This window comes from Ammospiza nelsoni, chromosome 2, assembly GCF_027579445.1.
Source record: "Ammospiza nelsoni isolate bAmmNel1 chromosome 2, bAmmNel1.pri, whole genome shotgun sequence".
NCBI classification, from domain to species: domain Eukaryota; kingdom Metazoa; phylum Chordata; class Aves; order Passeriformes; family Passerellidae; genus Ammospiza; species Ammospiza nelsoni.
Genome location: NC_080634.1, coordinates 5623772 through 5631222, shown reverse-complemented (window position 1 = coordinate 5631222; position 7451 = coordinate 5623772).

Here is a 7451-nt window from a genome sequence, read left to right as displayed (position 1 = left end):
GAGCCACAGCAGCTTCCCCCAGATGAATTCAGGATCATTATATAGGTGATAAATTCTGCTCTCATTGAGAGAGCAGCAGGGCTTGGGGCTCCATCATTTGTGTACTTGTCCCCACAGAGGCCCTTGGCCTCTGTACCACAAAAGAACAGGAGGTTTAACCAGCTCACAGGGCAACATATGCTGTTGGAGATAAAACATCCTGGCTCCATCCTTGCCACAGTGACCATTAACTCCACACAGCAAGAGCAGAGACAGCCCAATGGCCACAGACTGACTGGAGTGTTTCAAAACAGCCCAAAACTCAGGAATCTGGATCCAAACACATACCCAAGATGCCCCCGCTACCTGAGCAACCACAGTGGTTCACACAACACTACTTTGGAGAGCAACCAACTCACCACAGCACGGCCACCAGGCTCTGACACACAGCAAGCCCCCACACCCTCTGCAAGAGGCTAAAGGACTCCCTTTTATTCCCAGGGAGGGTGGGTGTGGTTGGCTCAGCAGCTCCCTTTCCCAGCTGGTGCCAATGAAGCAGCCTCAGCACAGACAGCCAGGTGTGAAAAGAAATGGTGAGTTCACCTCCAGGGAGTCCCCACCTGTGCAAGGTGAGCTGCACTGAGCGTTTAACCAGCCCACCTGTGAGATCCCCTGACACCTCAATTGACATTCATAGAGAGCAGAAAGAGTCACTTTTTCTTCACATGTCCTTTTTGGAAAACACTCCTGAGATATCCATACCTTCTGTTTCCTAGTTTCCATAAAGACATCATGGGCAAAGAGTCTTTCCCTGCTCCCTGAGATCCAAAACAAAGCACATCTCACCAATGCACCTCACAGGCAGTAACAGGACAGGCAGATCCTCCTGTTGCTCCTGGGACAGCAGGCACGTAGGGTTTGGGGTGAGAGCTTGCTGTTGGGCCAGGCCAGCCCTCCCCATGCCATACCATGCTTGTGTTGGCAGGCTCCACTTCCCGTGCTGTGAAAAACACATCCCAGGCTCCCAGGAGACCTAAACATGCAGGGATATCACTGAAGGGAGATGTTTCTTTCCCAGGAGAAACAGATTTCCTATGTGGGAACTCTGTCACACACTGAGATGTGGATGCTGACTTGTTTGTATTCACACAGGGGGAAGAGGCTGTGTCTATAATGCTTATTGCTGTAGGGATATCTTTGTGCAGCACTCAGAGACTACATGCAGGAAAGGCCCAGCTCAAACATCTTGGAGATGCTATTTCAGCTTAATTTGAAATAATTTCACCATTGTCTGTAGTTTCTGTTTCTCTCTCCACTGCTGCCCCTGTCTGGTTCCTGGCAGGAGCCAGTCCTTGAGCATTCTACTTGAGAGCCCAGCAAGCTCCTCATGGACCCCGTGGATAGCAGCTGAAGGTCTGCTCCCAGCCCCAGACAGGAGCAGCAGGTTTGCCAGTCTGGCAGGCTTCCCCCCAGCATTTTCACAAGCACTTGCTTACCTTGTTTGAGCTTGAGAGAGTTCAGTTTGGGGTGAAGGGTAGGTCAGCTCTTATCTCCTATCTACACGTGCGAATGCAACCCTTGCCGGTTCCCTCTGCAGCTCCAGCAGTTCCTGCCCGGCAGCACAGCCAGGACCACGCTCTCCCCCTCTGCTGAGGCCTTCCAGTGGGAGGCAAGCAGGGCCAAAGAGCCACAAAAATGTCCTAGGGACCCCCCACCAGCCCTGAGGAAAATCCTGAAGGTCTCTGAGCCTCCTCCTCCATAGCCTTTGGTGTGGGTGAAGCAGCAGAGCCAGTTTCCCCTGCCCCACTCCAGGCTGGTGAGAGGAGCTCTGGGGTGATGCTCAGGGATGGCAGGAGCTGGGTGAAACCCCCAAAGAGGATCCTGCAAGGTCCTGTGAGATTCAGAGATTTAAAAAAGCCTCACTGGCCCCCTTCTCCTTCTGGAAACTGTTTTTAGTGCATCTGAGGTGGATTCAAGAGCTTGAGCTACTGGATCTTGCAGTTTGTTTAAGCAAATATCACTTCTGTCAATTTTCCAAATGTCTGTTCACACACAGACTGCCTTAGCATCCTGCCAGGGCTCTAAACATTCATCTGTGGAGAAATTTTCTGGAAACCTGTGCCTGCATCCCTGCCTTGCCTTCCGACCATTTAAAAACCAAACACATAAACATGAGCCCGCATGGAAATGCGAAAGAGTGCATTATCTAAAGCCTTGCAGGTGTGTGTGACTCAGGGTGCCCTGCTCAGACCACAGTCACCTTGTCCTGACCACAGCACACTCAGCTCCAAGTCCAAATGGCAAATCCTACCCATATCCCTCACTGCTGGAGGCTCCACAGGACAAAGGCAGCAAAACTGACTGGGGGTGGTGTGGGAAGGGAATGGTGGAGCAGGCAGAGACACTCGGTCCTGTGTGTTTTCTTTCCTTAAAGATAAAACCTTACCCCCAGTCAAATGAGAAATCAAGAACAATGTAGGAATTTTAAAGAGGCCCGAGCTGCCACCTGACTCAGCGTCTGGGCAGGATATTGATTAGCAAGGCCATTCTTTATTCCTCTGCTATTGTTCCAGACCAGCCTCCCCCATGACAGCAACAGGCGTGGGAACACAGCAGTTTTGGTGTTAAAAAGTGTTTTTATCACTGAGCTGAGGACAGGGGTCTCTGGGAACCAGAGATGGTTGTGTCTGATAGCCAAGGGAACGCATTCACACCAAGAACCTTATTCTGGGATTTCTGAGGTCCTGGGGCACTCCAACACTGTGCAGCACATCCCCCATCCACCATTTCCACTGAGCTGTGTTCAGGTTCTGCTGAGTTCAGAGGAAGCACGTGTGCCTGCTAAAAATTCTTGGATTTCTCCTTGAGCTGCAGTGGCTGCTGTGATGGCTGTTCCTACCAGAACTTGTTTTTAAACAAGCCAGGTTGAGTTCTGTAACTCGTGTGGCACAGCACAGACAACAGGCCCACCACCAATGTCCTTATCCCTCCTCCTCAGCAGGTTTCTTGCCAGTTTTTTTGCAGGGATTTCTTTTCAGGATGGGCTCCAGCCTGCAGTAGCCACAGATGTCAGTAGGTGAGGGCATCTCCTCCTTGTCCAACAGACCAAACAACTGTGGGTGTTACACAGCACTGCCACTTCAATTTCCCAGCTGCCTGCAGCCCACCAACAAGCCAACACAAGTCCTGACCAAGTGAGCTGACAGACACTTACACAGCTTCCTGGGAGCTCCAGGCAGGAATAAAGAAAATCTTTGGTTCCTTGGGATTTCTCAGTGCATTAAAAAGCAACACTGTTCAGTACTTGAACATTTCTGATTTGGCTGAGCAGAGGACAAGCAGTGACCAAGAGCCAGGTTTTCAGTGAGCCAAAATATTTCTGGCTGTCCAGAGAGCCATACAGTTAGCTAATGATTTTATATTCTTTGTAGGCTTGTTCTTCATTTGCAAAAAAAATTTTCATCTGTAACCACCTTATATATACACATGGTGGTCCTTATTTTCACCCTTAAAATAAAATTAAAAAATGGAAGTCCTTCAGGTGCTGCCTGGACAAACATCAATATACAAATTCACTTCAAAGACAGCCCAACTGAAAGAGCACAGTGCAGCAGGGAGTGGATCTCCAGACACAGCGTGTGCTCTCTGCACACACAAGATATTAATTCCAGCATCTAGAAATACTCTGGAACATTGTCTGTGTAAGAATGCACACTTTGGTAATAGTGTGACTGCACCAACTTTTTCTGCAGCTTTTCATGCTCCAGTTTCATTCTTTCCACAAATTTTTCACCTTCCCAAAGTTGAAAAGCAGTCAGGAATCAGCCAAGATTCTCCTCCTCCAATCTGTGACAAATGGACAACCAAGCTAAACTTAGATGTTTAATAGCTGATGGTTCCCTTCTACAAAAAGCAGAGTTAGTGCACAAATTCTGTTTTTCAAAGCTGGTGGACATGGTGTCTCAGGACTGACTGCCTCCCTGCCAGCTTGTACCCAGGGCCCAGCACAGAGCAAGCTTGGGAGTTCTGGGCCCCAGAGCTTGGCTCACTCTGCTCATGGAGACACCACAGACACAAAAAGGCTGGAGCCACTTGGCTCTGCAAAAGCCAGCCCTGCTCCAGCACGGACCTGCACATCAGTCCAGAGCTACACAAAGTAGCCACTGCATCAGCTCATCAGTTTAGCAGAGGGGTTGATTGTGTCCTTATCCACTTATGTGGGCAGCCAGGAATTGAAGAATCCATCACCTTATCCACTACCAAAAAGCAGTCCAATAAATGCAGCAGGTTACAATTTAAAGGCTTTAATTTTTCCTCCCTCCCTGAGCTCAGTGGCACGGTGACACTTTCATTGTTTACTTTGTGACCTTCCTCCTCTTCCAAACCCAGTGTGCTCTCAGACAGTGAAGGTCCAGCTAAAACTCACAAACTAAAGGGACCAAGGCACAGGTTGCAGTCTGATCCCACTGTCACCAGTAGCGTTGAAGAGTCAGTGTGTTCCCTGACCATTTATTCACAGTCCAACTATGCTCTCCCTGGATGATTCAGGAGCTTGGCTGGATGAATAACAGCCCCCACAAGACAGCCTGGACAGAAACACCCAGCATGGTGTCTGAGGAAGAGAGGCAGAGGAAAGCCAAATGGACATGAGCTGTGCCACATCAGTTGCTCTCAAGATAAGCAGAGCAGGCTCTCATCAATATTAAGACACTGTTTATTCACCTCCAGCAATAAGCCCCATGTTTGGGCAACTGTGCCTCTCTTGTCATGGAGCTGCTCACAAGAATGCTTCCTACAACATTTTCTGTGAGGAGTTAAGGTTATCCTGGAGCCTGGAGTACTTAAAGATCATTACACTTCCTCTGCCAGATCAGCAGCTCATTTTCCTGCCAGGGGTTTCCACTGCCACCTCGCTGCTTTGTCTCCTGGCCATTTTAGGTTACCCCATCACAGGAGCCCAGGCCACAGCCCCACAGGACTCGTGCCATGGTGTCTCAGAGCAGGAGAGATGGCTCTTTGGGACAGCCTCAGAAACCCCCTGGCACATGAAAAGAAAGATGTCAATCTATGAGGCACTTCAGCAATTGTTCCCTGAATGGAACGGGAACTCGGAGGCAGGAATTGTCCCTGTGGAACATGGGGACAAAGCAGCCTCTGCCAAAGGAGCCTCAGCCACAGAACAATGCTCCAGGGAAAGCAAACAATTCCAGAATGTCTGTATCCGTTTTTCAGGACTCCTTCTTACTGAGAAAAGCCATCCATGAATAAAAGTTGATACATTTATTTCTAACCAGGAAAACCCAAGCAACCAAAACAAAAAAGGCTACTCTGACAGATATGCACCTAGAAAAGTAAATAAAATATGTGCTAAAAAATAGAAGAGACATCCTCAATGAGTAATTTAACCCCCCAAATAAGAAACGTTATTGATGCCATGGGATATATGTGCCTATGTATAACACTGCTTACCAGATACGTACATGGGTAGGTAAATACATTTGCACTAGTTGCAATTTTGGTCATGTTCTTGCTCCTTTTCAGGTCACTACCAAATATTTTAAACAGTATCTGTGCTTTGTCCCTTTATTAGGTTTTTTCCTCTGTTAACACTGGCAAACGACTTCATTAATTTCCTTCTTTTTACTTATTCATGACCTATAGCAAAGCTTCCTTCTCAAATCAAGGCCACTTAAAAGCCTAATCTGAGGATTAAAAAAAAAAAAAAAAAAAAAAAAAACACAAATAATTTCTCCTTTTCCAACTTTTCTTGAAATGATGAAGAAATTCTGTACATTGATAGAATTTACCAGTATAAGAGATGCTGCATTGACATTGACCAGACCATCTGCTCCCAACAATTTACAATCACAGCATCATTCAGGTGGGAAGGGACATCAAGAGACTTGAACTTCTTGTTCTTTAATTTTATCAGCCTCCCTTTTTGACAGCAGTTCTTCCAGCAGCTCATCTTTATTTTCAGGTAGATTAGGAGTCTAGCCTGAAGGTGGCAAAGCTCAGGAGGGACGTAGCTCAGAGCACAAACTGTTATCAGATGGAGCTGCTTGGAGGCTGCTCTGGGTCATACAAGAAGCCTCAGACAGGTCCAGAACTCTGAGGGCTTTGAGATGGCTCAAGGTACAGAAGTGATGGGTTTTCTCTGCTGTGCGTCCATTCTCCTTCACTGCACCTCACAACCCAGCCCAGAATGAATTTCTCCATGTTACCCACACTGACCATGTCACCACAGTCACCCCAGTTCTGCTCCAGACCTGGACGTGCTGCAGGGCGTTTCTGACCATCACCAGCCCAGTTCAGCCACTTGGACAGGAGGTGACAGCAGAAGACTAAAGGAAGCAGAAGGCCCAGAAATTTCCATCTTTGGAGAACTCTGACCATTACCAAGGCCAGATAATATTAATGTTGGCATCACGTGAAGTTTCTTCATCTCCATCATCTTTTTTTTCACAGCTGAACCATCCCAGAGCTTTGTTGTTCTTGGAAACCAAGTGTGAGTTCCCAAGCAGGCCAGCACAGAGCAGATTGCTGCACAAAGCAGGGCAGACACCAGTGCACAGATCACCACCACTGAGCTCTGCATGGATTCCTCTCAGGCTGGTCTGTTTGCTTACACAGCTGCAGGCTCCTAGTTCACATCACTTGGGTAGCTGAAAGATAATTTTGCATTGTTCCTGTGCTGGAGTTTTCACGTGGGCCCACTTTTCAGGGTGAGAATGATTCTTTTTAAGTATAGGAAGAAGTTTATCAAAGTAGCTTTTCTAATGCAAGAATAACCAGAGTTCTGAGAGGAGGAGGAGGAGAAATTGAAAGGATTGCTCAGGTGGAAGGAAAAGTTGTGTGACCTGGATTAGAAGGAATTTGACTGGAAGACTGGCTTGGATTTGTCCAGACCTACCAGATAGAAATGAGAGAAGAGCTTCTCTCACAAGTATTTGGGAGAGGGTTGTGGGGAGTTCTGGAGCTCATGGGCAGCCACAGGAGCTCCAGGAGAAACACTGAAGTCAGGTTTAGATTCACCCTAGACTGTGGTACTCTGAGAGCTCTCCAGCTCTGAGGAATCTGATGGCATTAAGGCATCAGCCTCTACTCTCCAGGCAGCATTTCTCGTGTTTTCCAAACAATTTGGGAACTGCAAATCGGCGCAGATTTCTCAGCTCAGTAATTGTGGTGTTGCCTCAGCATTTTTCTATCAAGATTCTTCAAAGCCCTTTAGATTCTCTCCCCAAATGCAGCCATCCATCCTCCTCCATGAAATCCCAGCCCTTACTGATTATTACCAATAAAGTTATTGATGTTGGAAATGCTGATGCAGGAAGATGAGGCTATTTAGGGACGTTTTGCCAGATGCTGGTTGAGCGATACTGCATCGTTTCGTGCAGCACATCACAAAACCTCTTTCTTCCCTGCTGTGTTAAATTGTTAGTTTCCCTGAGGGAGAAACATGGCTCTTCACA